General features: G+C 39.6%; 1 protein-coding gene across 2 annotated transcripts in view; it reads right to left on the reverse strand.

The window, feature by feature from the left end:
- Nucleotides 1–17,013, reverse strand: part of slc4a3 (solute carrier family 4 member 3) — a 100,465-nt gene that overhangs the window by 83,064 nt on the left and 388 nt on the right. The gene's annotated exons all lie outside the window — the stretch shown is intronic.

Genomic DNA, 17,013 nt, shown 5'->3' on the forward strand with positions numbered 1-17,013 from the left:
TTAGAACAGTGCATGTAATGAGGAGACAAATCAAGTCAGACTCAAGTAGGGCTGGGCGATGTGGCTAAAAATTTTGTTTCATATCAGTTCATAAGTTTAAGGGCTAATTTTTTGCTTCTGAGTGAAAGTTGGAGGAACCATACAGTTAGCTGTGGTTAAAACTATTATGTATTGTCAGGACACGACAAACTTGCCAAACAGCTGAACAAATTAAAGTTTTCCTCACATTATTACTATTCCTGTTTATTAGTGTTATGTCACTACATTCTAATGAAATATCTGAAAGTGACAACAGCTAATGGTAACTGCAAACTTACCATTAGCATCAGATGAGTTTACTACCTATACAGCTACTGTAGCGAACGTTGCAAGGCAAGGCTAGGCAAGGCAGCTTTATTGTATAGCACATTTCATACACCAGGGCATTTCAAAGTGCTTTACAGAGCAATAAAATATAAAACATAACAAAGGATGTATATTTACAATAAAAGAATAAAGACAAAAAAGATATAAAAGGTAAAATTATGTACTAAATAATTTATAATTTTAATTTTTAAATCCCCATTAAAAAGAGCAAAAGTGCAGACAAGAGGCGCAAAGATAAAAGATTATTTCAAAATGATATAAAAATAAGTTTAAAAATAAATTTGCCGTTGTCATTACATGGTGGGATAGGAAGTGTAAAAAAAGGAATGTTTTTAGCTTTGACTTAAAAGTGGTCAGAGTCGGGGCTTGTCTAACATCATCTGGGTGGTTATTCGAGGTTTGTGCTGACTTCCGTGGTCAAAAAAAATCATTACAAAAATACCTTTATGAGTGTGTTAAATGTCGATTTAAAGTTATAAAGCTACCTTCCGTATAAGCTTGGTGGCAAATCTTGTCTTCTTCTTCTACGTTTTCACTTTCCTCTGATCAGTCACCTGTTCTCATTCTTCAGTCATCGAATACCACTACTTGGTCAGTGAATTTGGCGCCAGACACAGATGAAAAAAGGCATCCTTTCACCACAGTATGATACACCACAAGCCCGTATTGCCACCGGATGGTGTCAGTTTGAAATGCCACTGGGTAACAGCGTAACTTAAGAAGCTATAAAGTCCTTATAGGATGTACGAGAGTGGATGGGTCCAACAAACACCAGACTTTCACCTAGAAGCTTTGTTTTCAATTCCAAAACGTTCTTATCCCATGTCATCACATATCACCGCTTTGTCAGTGGCCTTTCACATCTACATAGTATGCGCTAGGTCTCCATATGCATCTGATGTTGACACGCTACCAATGCCAGGAGGTCACCTAAAGCACATGGTTAGGTTTAGACAACAAAAGCAAATGGTTAGGTTTAGAAAGAAAGATCTTTGTTTGGCATTTGGGAAGCAAATACTGGGTTCCTGGGTGAAAGTCTGGAGTTTGTTGGATCCATCCTCCACCTCTCCCACCTGACCTATGGGACTCACCTTATGTTATGTTGTAACCAGCAGCATTTCAACCTGACGCCTTCCAGCGGTGTAGCATCTAGTGTAGCATACCAACACAACATTTGCCTTCCCGACCATCGGACAGCATATCATAACAGCGCAAAAGGTTAAATCAGATGATGTTACATGCTATGCTGCTGGACCACTTATCATACCACTGCAACAGGTAGGGATGTCCCGATCCAATATTCGGATCAGTATCGGCTGCCGATATTAGCAAAAAACGTGCATCGGCATCGGATCGGACTGCATGAAAAAATGCAGACCCACGAACTCCGATCCAGTTTTTCATGTACTCCAATCCAGGTTTTCCGGCCAGCCCAGCACTCCGTGATTCAAGCAGTCCATTCCAGTGATCCGCTCCAGCACTTACTATCAATCCACCAGGCCAGCATGTAGACACACAGGAAACAGCAGCACCAGGCTGGCACTGACACTACAAAATAACTGAAAAGGAAAGGCTGCATTGTTTGTTAAATGTCAACAATGTCTTGTGGTGTTAATCTATTTTTTATTTATTAGGGGGCCAAAGCACAAGTGTGTGGAGTCTTGCTGCTATTTTAATTTCAATGTTAGACATTTTAAAGATTTCTTGTGTTGATTTATTTTCTATTTATTAAGGGGCCAAAGCAGCCAAAGCAAACCAGCTATATTTTTTATCTAATGTTAATGTTCAAGTTTAAAGTTTGTTTATTTAACCCAGTTAACAATAAACAGGTCAGTTTCTCATACCAACTGTTGTGGATCATTCTAACTAACCCAATTAAGTAGTTGTTCTTGTTAGAGTAATATCACTTGATCAAACCTTTTCTAACATGACTGACAACAAAATAAGTTAATATGTATAATATGTGCTTGGATCGGATTGGTATCGTATCGGCCAAAACTCAAGGCTGTAATATCGGTATCGCATCGGAAGTGAAAAAGCTGGATTGGGACATCCCTAGCAACAGGTGCCATCCAGGTGACCGGCAGCATATTATAACAATGCAAAAGGTTATATCCAGCTGCGTTAAATGCTGACGTCACCTAGCCATGCTTCATCAAAAAATAAACAGCGGTATTTGATGACTTCGGAATGAGAATGAGCTATCACTTCCCATATGAATCAACCATGTGCTTTTGTTGCCTAAACCTAACCTGGGGGTTTGGTTGCAAAATGAAATAAATGTCAGTACTGAGTATTTTACTGACAGTCAGTTCATTTTGAAAGACTGTATATAACGAGCAAAAACTGTACACTTGAATGTGTGTATTTTGAAAAGACATGCAATAACAAGTGTCAACTGACACGGTGTCCCGGAACGGCAATAACAAATGCAGCCAGGATACCTAGCGTGTTACATGAAGACGTGAAAGTCCACTGACCAAAGTGATATCTGGCTTGCTGGGAGAGAGAATGTGTTGGTTTAATGGTGTGATGAAACTAGAATTTAAGGTGCATTAGCGACCCCTCTCTTGGTGTATGGGTGACTTATTTATATTGTATATTTATCAAACATTTGTTAAATTTCTATGACAAAAAAATTTAATCAAGATGATCATCGTTATCATTTTATCACCAAGCAAACATTATGTGAATATTAGATAGTGTGGACATAAGAAATCATGGCAATCCATGATAAATTCCAAGTCAGCCACTCTGTTTAAAGCTGCTGTTTTCCCACTGACACAATAACAGTCCCTACATCTGTCTCAGTTTTATCCAGCTGACTCATTTGCTCCCTCTGAGACATTTACAGCTCGCTTGTAGTTGAAATTACCCACAAGGCGCTGCACAAATAAAAGTATGAGATTAGTATGCAGAACTGCACTTTGGCAGTAACTGTGCACAATGTGGTATTATTACACTGTGCTGCATCTCTAAGAACAACAGCTCAATAACATGTGCCTAACCCTTACCCTTCTGAGCAACCCCACCACCTAACACCCTTCTTAATAACTACAGTAGTATTTGTGCTGTTTAAATATGCTATGGGGAAATATACCCCCTTCACATGTTACTTCCTACCTTCTTTTGTGTCTGGAGGGCCAGTGTGTCATCCTGATTGGCCACCGGTGGAGTGCGTAGCGACCTTGGCAAAAGCTGACACAGCTCCTGCCCACCACCACCACCTAACCCACTGCTACACTAATATCAAATGTCCCACCCCCTTCATACCAACTGTGTAATCAGAGAGCCCTGAATGGCTAGTCCTTTGAATGTGTGAAGGGGACACTGACAGACGTGGGCGACAGACATTGATAGTGTTGTGGTGGGGGTCTGGAGCAGCTGAGGAATAGCAACAGACACTAAAAAGGGAAACAAAACCTCTGGTGAATGACGGGGCAATAATACAAATGATATAAGGCTTACTCAGGACAAACCTCCTTGGAATAATCAACCACATATTTTAGTGCAGAAAATAAATACTGGCCTAAATACTCGGTCATATGGACCAGGGGGCAGCACACTCAGCACCTGATCCTTAACTTCACCCACCAACAAACACTAAAGATATTCACACTAAAGATGTTGCTGATCGAGGAATAATAATGTCATTACAATATACCAAATAAATGATGGAAAATTTTACCAATGGATTTTTTTTTAAAAAAAAAAAAAAAGTGAGAAATCTTGATAAACACAAATATGCAGGCACACTGATTAGATAACTGATGGCTAACAAATGTTACTACTGTTCTCATGATTATCACATTTTGAATGCAACTCATTTGATAGATATAAAAGGCAGAAAGTTGTGTTTATAATCAGACATCAGACATTTGATTTAATCAAAAACTAATGAAAAAGTAGAATAAAAATAATGTAAGCCAATAATTTCTCAAATCCCAAACTAATGTCACCGTCCTGTCATCTTGTTTTGTCGACACACTGTCAAAGATTAAAGATACTCAGGTTCTTATCAAATGAGACAAAAAGAAGTAACAGATCCTCACAAGTAAGAAGCTGGAGCCTGGAAACATTTTGCCATTTTTGCTTGAAATATGGCTGAAATGACTGATTCATTATTCAAATAGTTGCAAACTATTTCTCCGTTGATAGACAAATCAATTAATTGCAGTGTTTCCCACAGAATTGGAATGTGTGAGTGGTGTTATCTGACAATGGTCTGTGGGGGGTTTATTGTGTATGTGCCTTTTTTTTCTCCTTTTTTTGTGTCTCCTCTCTAAATTCAAATGTTTTTGCAGAACAGACGAAACTCTTTCTGAGCTCTATCTGCTGCTCTGTCTGTGGCCAGAGTATGCTCTGCACTCCCAGAGTATGATGCAATGAATAAGTTGAAGTTGAAGAGGTTAATGCATTCATTTGGATTTAAATATGTTTACATCTCACAATAATACAGCTACTGCCAGTGAACAATAGAGCTATTATGAATGATTGCATCAATTAACAAAGCTTCATATTAACTTTCAAGAGGGTCTTTTTCAAGATGACTTACTCAATGAAATGTAACAAAAATAGCTGCAGTCATAATTCTGCTGTATCACTTTATATCAGAGGCCAGAATGAAGTGCCATTTTTTTCCAGGCAACTTGGAAGGAAAGCTAAGACCCCTGAGAGCGATAGAGGGAAAGTGTGAATGAGAGAAAGAGAGGAGTGAACTCTAATTGGCACACATAAACCAGGACAGCAGTGAACAATTTGATGTGCACAGAAGCACTAATGCAAGTATGTTGGTGTGGTTATTTATTTTTGCAGCAGCCTGGTGCTTGTTGCACATCAATTAATCAAAGTAACCACAGTGGATCTTTGTGCCTAATGGCACTGGGTTTGGTGCAGCACTTCACAAATTACTACAGATGCCAAAGTCATATGTGCCCTGTGGCCTCCAGCTGGCTATACAGACTCAATCTACTAAAGGCAACTTCCATACAACCTAAAAGCAGTCATGAATAATATAGAATATTAGTGAATATCACTATCAGTCTTCAGCTCAGCAGACTGCTATACCGACCTCTATTTTTTTATGTTGATTCCAATGTCTCTACTGTTTGGATAGCATCTGTTTCATTTAATTATGCTATGCTTACTACAGTGTATTTGATTTTATTCTTATTTTTGCTGCCCTGTCCCTCAGCAGGATTCTGTAGCTGCTCACACACCTGTCACATAGTAAAAACAAACAGACCATACTCATGTGACAACCACAAGAGACTCAGTGTATTTTGAGGTTCATTGGCAGCTGGTGCTTATTGGAAACACAGGTATAGGACATAGACTGTATAAAATCATGTACAAAGGCACAGTGACATCACCCAGCTGAAGCCATCTTGGATTTTGGAGCAAAAAGTAGCCATATTTGGAAGAGAGGGTGGAGCTAACCCAACCAAAGCTGCTAGCTTGGTTAGCACACTGCATTTACAGATATGGTTAAAGGGGAACTACACCCATTTTTAAAATGCATACATGTCATCCTCCCGGTCCACGGCAGTCCAAAAATATTAGTAAACATAAAAAACTCAGTCTCAGTCCATAGGGACTTGGGTTGGGAACCAGAGGGTTCCTGTTCGAGTCCCCGTCCAGACCAAATATGGAGTGTGGACTGGTGGCTGGAGAGGTGCCAGTTCACCTCCTGGGCACTGCCGAGGTGCTCTTGAGCAAGGCAGGCCAGATGAGATGTGTAATCCCTCCAGCGTATTCTGGGTTTGCTAATGGAAATTTTAGCAAGCAAAAAACAGGGTTAAAGTCTTAAAACAAAATGTACTTTCTGAATAAAATGAGCATCCAACTCTTTAAGCCTGATTTATTGTTGGGCACGCAACACTTTTGATATGTCACTCAACAGAAATGAAATTTTTTTGACAAAAAGTGTCCCACACCTGGAGAGTTTTGTTATATTGCGGACATGACAGCAACTTGTCAATGGGTGGCACCCACCTGTCAATCAAAACTGCCACGCCCCTGATTATTAGGGGTGTAAATCACCAGTCTCATCATGATACGATATTATAATGATTCTTTGGAAAATGATATGATATATGCAGATAACATTTAGGGGCCTGCTGTTGATATGAGACACAATCATGTTTCCATCCAAAAGTGATTCGAATCACTGGGAAATGTGCATTATGAATCCTGTGTGTTTCCCTTAAATGTACGGACTTTGGTGAAAACTACAAACTTCTACCTTCCTGACCCAGAGTGTGGATATCACCATGGAGAGAGGTGCGCTATGTCAGACTTAATTCGAACATAACTGTTTCCATCCCCCGTTTTGCAAATCAACATTTTTTCGAATCAACCAAAACCTGGCTAAAGCAAACGTATTTTAATTTGTGCGAATCAGGGGATTTTAATTTGAATTTTGGCCTTTCCATCATAATTTTCCGATGCAACACTTCTAGATGCGCATCGAAACTAATCTAATCTAAGCTAATATAACCTGCCCATTTAACACAATCAGTTACAAAAGAAGCTGCCACCCCTTTCTTCTTTGCTTTTGGCCATAAAAGATAAAAACAACACATAAATAAGTAACTGTAACTGCTTAAGTACAGTAAAGTTTACTTCAAACCAACTCCACTAACACATAAAACAGCACATGGAATAAACTGATCATGATAAGAGATCCTTTCAATTTAACCCAAACCATCATCTTTATTCTGAAAACTTCAGGTCAATCTGGTTTAAAACCCTGAAGGCAAACTCCAAACAGCCATAAAACATGGATTAACAACATCATTTAACAAAAGTATTAAATTCAGCTCAGTAATAGGCTAATTAACAAGGTTCATAAACAAAACAATTGTTTTGCTAGTGACCCATCATGAGCTTTAGCATGTTTACATTGCATAAATTAGCCTAGTGGCTAGCAGACATTTTCCTCGACTTATAGCTTAACAGCTTGCACGTAACATTATTATTTTCTTACTCAGTGTTGGATTTAGACTATATCCACATGAAGACGGAACCAATTTTGTTTTTTAAAAGTTTTCCATAAACACAGAATCATCTCAAGATATGTGTATGTAAACATGAAGCCACTGAAAACGCTGTAGTACATATGTAAGGCCTGTAAGTGGCACTGCAACACTGCCACAAAGTACACCAAAAACAGAATAAGAAATGGAGCATGCGCATAAAACTTGTGCGATGTAAAGAAACACGAAGAAAAAGAAGGGCGGAAAATACAAATGCTAAAGGAGCCCACTTTGTATGGACTGACGACGAAGTAGAGCTGCTACTTAGGGTCACACTTGATTACAAAACTACACAACTGCAGAATGTTGACTAGTGCATGCAGATTAAGGGAGAGGTGGGGTTATGGCATCATCGTTTCAGAAAAGAGGCGTACTGTGTTGTAAATAGGGAAACACAAAGGTGGCGTCTTCAGATTTTTTCACTCTGGGACCTGGTTTCAAAAGTTGGCGTATAAGGCTTCTAAAACGCTGGTTCTGTGTTTACGAAAGGTCTATATGATAAAAAAAAACCTTTGTGGATACACCTAATCTTGTCTCCGTGTGGACATGGCCTTAGTCTCTGTATCTCCGGACAGTAACAGCTTGGTTGAATTTCAGCCTGCATGCACATTTTTTCAGCCGAACATTGTTGAAACAGAGCATTAGCGGAGTGAGATGCCTGTCCAGGCAGGTAACGTTACATTGTGTTTTATCTCGTAACGGCATTTTTTACGTATGATATCCTCACCGTCTTTCTCTTGGCTGCTCGCCATCTGCCTGCCGCTGTTTGACAATGAAACAGACTTTCAAAATTACAGCGTATCCTAAAGATGGCAATATAGATCAATGTTTTCAATTTGTATCGATGATACTGGATCTTTGATCATTGAATCAATATATTGATCCAGATCGATGGATCGTTACGAGCTTAAATCACTTTAAGCTTAATAACATTTAAAAGTGTGAGTATAATAAAAATTCAGGCCCTGTACAGTTGTCATGAAAGGGGAAATTTTTCGGAGCCGGCTTTTTCAACCCCAGAGGTTACCCTCTAGTGAAGGAAGACCAGCCCACAGGTATTAGTATGGTGTCATCAAAAAGTTACTACGTGAAAAATCTTAGTTGGTGAGGACACCTCTCTACCACTTTCATCATAAAATGTTTCACTGTCCTGAATTAACAACAGATACTCTGATTACATGTTCCAGGTTGTTATCTTTGCAATCAATAAATCATATTAAGTGGGAATTAATATAGGACTTAGGAAACCTAGGAGCGAAACTAAAACTGAACAAGAATGACTGTTGGCATCAGTGCACAGACATCTTGCTGAGTTTCACAGTGCATAATGACAAACATGAACAGGACTTCACATACAGTGCAGAGGGAGAGAGCAAGATCACAAGTCACTGCAAACCACAGTTAACCTGTTAAAACTACACATATCAGTCTGTAGCACCACGAACACGACTGAGTACTTTATGTAGCCTTGCGTATACGCACAGCTTTTATCAACTAATGGGCAGCACTGCCAAAAAGCCATCTGTGCAAACACAATGCAATCATGTTGGCCAGAAAGTCTGAACAGAGGCCACCAGCAGAGACACCCTTCACAGGTCTTTGCCCAGTAACAACCACATGCTCCCACTCCAGGCCAGATCAAGCCTCTCCAGACACGGCTGTGATTTTCTATTTTTTGATGTAAAGACCTATATTTAGAGACAAGTGGGCAGTAAACTCTGTGGCTCATAGTTCTACAAAGGCTTCAAACTCCAACAATGTGATGCCACAGACTGAAGTACACAGGCAATACACAAGTATCTTTGTATCACTACATTTATCATTCATTCATTCACTCAGACAGTAGAGGTGATCAGAGAGTAGATCTGATATACCAACTGCAACTTGTTTTGGTGAAATTAGTGGCACCTCTTTACTACACTAACAATGTTATTAACTTAAACACAGGAAAGGCTGAGTGACAACACAAGAAAAACTTTGAAGGATTACTTCACCGTAATTACACAAAAGAATTACAACAATTACAATTACAATTACAACAACCCAGGTGAATGGAATTCCATTACGGGTCCTCCCAGCACTAAAAAATAATGTTAATAAAAATTCAGCAGCATGTCCTAGTTACTCTGAATGATCCACAGATCCCGCTCTGATAATGTCTGATTAGATATACTTTTCACAAAAAATAGTCCTTGTGGAAAAAAGGTAACAGCGCACTCAGATTTGGGGAGACTTCTTCTGAAAAGACAAATTTCTGTTATATTTTTAAAGGGGGAGACCACCTAAATTAAGAATTCCAAAGTATTAATTTCACGGCCTGGGAAATGTCAATCAGTATTTGTGAAAGTGAGCTACTCTTTCTCAAACCCAGAAGCCAGAAATGCAAGTCACAAATTTGCGATGTCATAGGGTATAGAGCCTGGAGGTGCTCCACAGACAGTGGACGGGAGCCTGATTATGTGGACCCACAGAATGTTTGTTTTCTTTTTAATACTCAAATGAGCTTTATTGTAATGTTCTCAGTTCTGAAACAGAAAATGTACACACAGACTAAGAACATTCCCCTGGGTCCCCTGTCATCTAGAACATATTTCACCATTCACTGTCTATGGAGCAACTCCATAGCCTACTCTATGACATCACAAATCTGAGTTTTAGCACCCTAGTTTTAGATTTGGAAGAGAGTTGTTTATGTTAACTTAAAACATAAGAACAATGCACAAATTTTGAAAATAGGCTAAGTTCTCCTTTAATCAAATATCGTCACAACTAATGGAAATAAAATATCTATGTAACTCTGAACTATTTAATCCAATAAGAGATAAGATAAAACTTTATTAATCCCAATGACATGACATATTTGGTGACCTCTAAAAAGTCCAGTGTGTAAGATTTAGGGGCATTACTATTATTCATAACTAAGCTGTGTTTTTATTAGTTTCTAATCAGCTGAAAATAAGAATCATCGTGTTCTTGTTCCCTAAGAATGAGCCACAGAGCAGGCCCTCTTTCATGGAGTCCGCCATGTTGTTAGAACATAGGTCCCACAATGGACAAACAAAACACTGGCTCTAGATAGTGCCATTTGTTTTTTGCTGTTGGCCACCACATAGTTCTCTGACACACCTGGAACATGGGAGAAGTTTCAGTTCTGCAACCTCAACTTTATCTAGCCCCATCAGATATAGCACACTTTGTGACTGGTGCTAATAAGCTAAAGTAAGCATGTCAACCTGTTTTTGGCAAAAGTGCTTAGTAATGCATTAGCTAGGAGTGTAAAGAATTACAATTTAGTAATTATCAGGGGTTAAAGCAAGAAAAAAATTTGTGCCTGAAATGTGGAGCACGGAAGATTTTCTTTTCCGGAGCGGGGGGGGCTTGGTGTTCCAGTCACAAAATGAAGAAATAAAAATGTATGTAGGAACGTGTTTATTATCAAAACGAACAAAAAGATTATAGCTTTAGTAGTTACTTTTCAGATTAAACTTTTATAGCATAATGAGTTCATAAATAAAGATTAAACTTTAAGTGGTCACCAGACTTTTTGACTTATAGCTCCTACTTCTCTTTTTTGCCTTGGTGCTATTTATTATTAGAAGCTAAATCATTTAGGCTGTTTGCAAAATTGTATCGTGCTTGATGTGAATTAAACAGGCAGTTACATCGAAATTTCGCCTCTGGGCAAGCACGTCATCATTGAAATGGATCATATAACGTTGTGGTGGTGACTTTAAAACTTCAGCATAGAGGATTTTTATTGAAACTTTCGTTTCTGTCTGCTTTCTGTTACCTTACCTTCAAAATTATTGCGAGTTTACCGGAGCCTCTCCCGCTCAGTCTGAGCTCTGTGTCTCAATGTGACATGATGTGAAAGCATGCACAGGCGTCAGTGTTGATTGGCTATCACTTGTGCCGTGTAACCAATCAGAGGGGGCTGTAGGCGGGACATTGTTACAAAGCCCAGTGGGGACTGCAGACAGAGAGCGAGACGGCTGCATCAGAGCCAAAGGAGCGAGTTTTAAAATACATTTATTTGATCGGTTATCAATGAAAAAACGTCTGATGCCGATTATGGTAAACAGTAGGTTGTGTTTACTCGCACACTGTGTGCCTAAATCATTTTCCCGGTTCGCACATATATTTTTAGGGGCAAATACGAGTGAAATGCTCGCACTGCAGAGCACTTCTGCCCATGCCAGACAGAAACTTCGTCACGCCGGAAATCCGGCGCTGTGCCGGAGAACTTTAACCCCTGAATTATAGACACTAATCCCATGTTACCTTGCTTTGACATTTGGGATTGGCTGTGCTACCAGGAGTTTGATGGAGCATTAATATCAGTTGTTTTCCGTGTGTTAAGTTGAGTGCAGCTACAGAGCATGTTAGCTTGGCACAGGAGTCTCTACCTAAAGAGGAGAAATGTGACTCCTGCTACCTTGTAAGTTGTCTAATTTACATGTGGCGTGTTCTTAGGCTCAGGCTTGCTAATGTAAGCCAGAGATAAGCCTACATTATTTAGGGGCGGGAATCACCAGGGGCCCCACAATATGATATTATCACATTCTTAACTCACGATACAACATTATTGTGATTTTAACACAATACGAGAGATTGCAATACGCTGAGCATTGCAATAACATAGTAATGTGATGGATTGCAATTAATTACCTTTTTTTTAACTGCAAATTGTGTCCCCCAAAGGAAAACTTTGTTAACATTTGTTTTATTTTATAAGGATTCAGCTCATTTGTCTAATTTCCTTTTTATTGCAGCAAAATGTACAAAGTGAACTGAAAAAATAACTGATTTTATTTTTCTAGTATATACCAAAGTCTAATTTGTAGTTGCAATTTTAATGATTTATTTAAGTAAAGAATTTGATACTTGGCTTTCTTGTATTGCCATGCAAAATATCACAATACTATGCTGTATCAATTTTTTTGTACAGAGTTTTAGCTTCATTGTGAGGGACTGCTGGGTGCAGTTACGGAGGCTGACGTTGAGTTAGCTGTCTATAGTTGCGAAGGGTGCTTTCACACCTAACCTGTTTGGTTTAGTTAAAACAAACTCAGGTCCATTTGCACGGTTATTACGGTTTAGTACCAAACAACCAAACCAAGACAGCCTGAAACTGTGGGTCTCCATCTGATTCCAAACAGACTCTGGTTTGGTTCATTTGCTGCTACGATAAGGAGAGTTGCCCAACAAAATTTCGTTGTACTGGGATGTGCAATGACAATGCACATTGTGGCAATGCAATTTGTGGTGTGAAAGAAAACAAAACAACCACAGGATTTTATGATAGCATGATTTCAACAGCTACACCAATAATAAATCCATCTACTGATCATGAAATCTGTCAGCGATCTCATAACTGATCCTGATAAATGCCATGTATATCCCATAACCTGTTTATGCTAATGCATACATGTGACAATGGTTACACGTTTGCATGTCAGGGAGGGTATTTTTGCTGATTAAAAAGCTGGCCATCAGTGTATCTGACTCTGTGTACTGTCTGTTCATTAAGAAGTGTGTGACAGTGATGCCACAGTATTAAGCCCAGAATCATTACTGTACAAGACACTCTTTTCATTCTGTCTCTATGTTAGTTATTATTCAAAACATGTGACTGATTTGCAGTCTAATAATAGCCTACTAATAGGGCTACAACTAACGATTATTTTCACTGTCAACTAATCTGTCCATTATTTCTTCGATTAGTCGACTAATCATTTTATTGAAAATGTGTTAAAATGTTGAAAAATGTCGGCCTGTCTCTCCCAAACCCCAAAATTACATCATCTAATGTCTTGTTTCGTACGCCAAAGGGTTTTAGTTCACCGTCATGGGAGAGATATTTGAGCGTAAGAAGCTGCAATAAGAGTATTTTGGGGTACTTTTATAGTTTTTCTATGAAAAATGACTCAAACCGATTAGTCGACTACTAAAATAGTCACCGATTATTTTAGTAGTCGATTAGTCATCGATTAGTCGACTAATCGTGGCAGCCCTACCAACTAATAATGCTTAAAGTCAGTTATTTCTCTATGATCTCTTTGTGAAACCAACAAACATAAATATAAAGACTTTAGAAGCATTAAGGTGCTGCTGCAGAAATAGAATTTGATTTCCCCATGTGGGTCCTGGGGCGGCACGGTGGTGTGGTGGTTAGCACTCTCGCCTCACAGCAAGAGGGTTGCCGGTTCGATCCCGGGCGTGGGAGCCCTTCTGTGCGGAGTTTGCATGTTCTTAATTGGTAACTCTAAATTGTCCGTAGGTGTGAATGGTTGTTTGTCTCTATGTGTCAGCCCTGCGATAGTCTGGCGACCTGTCCAGGGTGTACCCTGCCTCTCGCCCGATGTAGCTGGGATAGGCTCCAGCCCCCCCGCGACCCTCAAGAGGATGAAGCGGTTAGAAGATGAATGAATGAATGTGGGTCCTGATGATGCAGGGTTACAAACACCATAACTGTCCAGTCAACCAGTTACCTCTCAGTCAGCAGGACTTCATGTTTACTTCTCTTAGTTCACTTGCAAAAAGTGAGTGTGAAGCACACCAAAACTAAAATAAAACAATGAGTGTGTTTACAAGGTCTTTAGTATCCTGGTTTTGATTGGGTTTTTTAAGTATCCTGTTTTTGTGTTTGTGCATGTAAACACCATATCCTGAATTCAGAAACTGGGTTATGCCCTTTTCCCAGTTTCAAGAAACCCTTTTTTGCCACCTGGAGTCCTCCGATAAAAGCCGGGATACTGGAGCATGGATACGCCTTATCCCAGTCTCTGACGGCTGCCCACCTTGTGCGCAGGCACCAGAGTGACGCACCAGATATACAAGCAACATGGCAGCAATGAGAGCTTCCCATTTTTGGAGCAATGAAGAGAATGAATTTTGCCTGAAAATGATGAAAGAACTCAACATAACTACGTGTTTAGACGGCAGAAGAGACAGAAATCCCGACCTTTTCAAGTCTGTTGTGGACAAGCTACGTGACGCTGGTTTTCCACCTTGCACCGCTGAACAAGTTAGGTCGCAGTGGAAAATATTGAAGAAGCACTACTACTTAGCCAAGCATCAGAACCAGAAAAGTGGCTCTGAATATAATAAATATATCACATTTCCTGCTCAATCTGTTGTAAACAAAAGACATAAAAGACGTAACACACGCCTGCGCGGATAGGATGCAGTGATCAGAAAACGGGTTACTGGTATTTATCATGTATGAATAACCGGGTTTCTCTGTGTTCCATGTAAACATCATATCCCGGATATGCTCAAAGCCGGGATAAGCCTCAAAACCGGGATACTAAAGACCTTGTAAACACAGTCAATGTATCATTTTCCCCCTCTGGTGCCGAACAAATTAACCAAATTTGAAAGCAACCTAAATCCTTTTGAGCTGCTGCCTGGCTGTTACTCAGCACAGCTCAGACAGTTTGACTGAGCTGTGCTGAGTGACGAAAATAAAATACCCACAATGAGTAACTTTACTGTGTAATTGGTAGCTTTTTAAAAGGTTTCAAGTACGTATGTTAGCATTGTTACTGTGCATATGCTGCCGACATTAGCATTAGCTCAGAGGTTTCTAATTTTGTTTTAAATGACAAAATTCTCTGCTGTGAGTACCAGGGATGCACCGATATGGATTTTTACAACCGATACTGATAACCGAGAATTACCTGCTGCTCATGGCCGATAAGCCATACAATAACAGATAATTTCTCATTTTTGTATTTAAAAAAAGAAGTGTATAACCTGTAGTTTACATAGGCCTACACCTGGGAGTGAGAACGGCTAAGTTGTAGTGAGAAAATATGGATGATTAGATATACCTTAGTCCTGACCTAACCAAATCAAACTGACATCACCATTGTTAACACAACAAAAACAAAGAACACTTCTGACCTCTACATATCTGCCAACATTAGGCTCTTAAAAAGAGGCAGATTTTCTGGGGTATTGATCAATGGCCTACCCTCAACACCTCTGCCACCATATAACCCCACAGTACAGATGAACATAATAAATACAAGGGTTTGAAAGTAAAATTACTTTTAATGAGTACTAAATTTATAGTTAACGGTAAGAGAGCGGGAGATTATAAAGCCTGGTGTTTGTGTAATTCCCTGGTGTATCAGTGTATAAACTACACTGCAGAGTAGAGTCTCTACTAACAAACAGTGACAGCTGACTCATACGAATGGGTAAATGCACATTTACAGGTCAAATAATCTCTAACTGTAGCATGACATGGCTAGCAGTTATTAATTAGTTTAACAACAGAGTTGAGCCTTTTAAACGCTTGGTGTTGGATGTGAGCCACTCCTGCTAATTAGCTTGTGCTAACACTCTGGAGACAGTTGTTCAGCCCTGAGTCTAACCTGTTTAATAGCTGCAGGAAGTTTGCTGATCTGGTAGGGTTTTGGACAGTCGGAGATCAGACCGTTGGCGTGATCCTGTTGTCTTCCTCTGGAACCGTGAAAGACGTCCATTCCGAGACATGTTTTGCCTTTCAGACAGCACGCTGCAGTTGTTGTTGTTCTCTGTGTTTATTGGTGGCTCAAAACCGAGGTTAAAGGTAAATGCACTGCCACCCACTGTGTCGGTGTGTAAATGCTGCCCCTGTTAAGTCAAGTAAAGCAATCTTGGCACTATTTATCAAATATTTTTTCAATTATCGGAACAATGTATAATAATAAAAATGTCGCATTATCAGCTAATAATTTATCGGCCTGATATTGTGCATCCCTAGTGAGTGCCGTAAACAAAATTTTGCTGACTTCCATTGTATTGTGATGGAGGCAGAAATCTCACAGATGACACAAGAACAACTAAAAGCAAAATACCGACTCTACATGGTGATACTACTGGTGGTAAGTGAGAAATTGTCTTCATTACACCTGTGACTCCAAACAGACTCGTTGATCACTTAGTTCCAATCACCAGGTTTTCTCCTAAATGGCAAACGGGTTACATTATTATTGTATGTGAAAAGCAAAATAGAAGGTAGTTTAAAAAGACATATTATGTTAGCCCTAGGTGTATTCATGATGCTAACCCAGCTGGAGGACATACTGTAGTCTACACAGCTTTTAAAATCCCACTCTGCTTCTTCTTGCTCAGACATAAGTGGTACAATAATCAATACTTGCACTCAATTCTGAAACTCCTTATTTATAAAACACTAAAGCTAAAAGGTGTCAGGTTGCAACAGCCATCTGCTTTCCACAAGACCTAAACAACCAGCTGCTGTATGCCTTCAATTTTTAGGGAACCCTGTGAAGCACCATGACTTTACTCTCCTCAGCAGACGATAGTTGCTGAGTCATTACTATGTGACCTTTCCCACCTCCAGCTTGTGTTTGAACTTGAATATTGGACAGTTTCACACGGATCGCTGATCACCTATCGTGTTTGGATATTTTTTTGGAGCAAGGAGATAATGTAATTTCTATTACAAAGACTGCAGCACAACAACGACTATCAACATACTACAATCAGTAAGCCACCGCCTCCGGAGCGGTGCCGCTCTGCCTGCACACAATGAAGACGTCTCTGCCTCACAGTGCAGCCCTGCACCCAAAGGCAACGCTACACCTGCAAGGAC

The sequence above is a fragment of the Epinephelus fuscoguttatus genome, linkage group LG13 (genome assembly GCF_011397635.1).
Source record: "Epinephelus fuscoguttatus linkage group LG13, E.fuscoguttatus.final_Chr_v1".
Lineage (NCBI taxonomy): Eukaryota > Metazoa > Chordata > Actinopteri > Perciformes > Serranidae > Epinephelus > Epinephelus fuscoguttatus.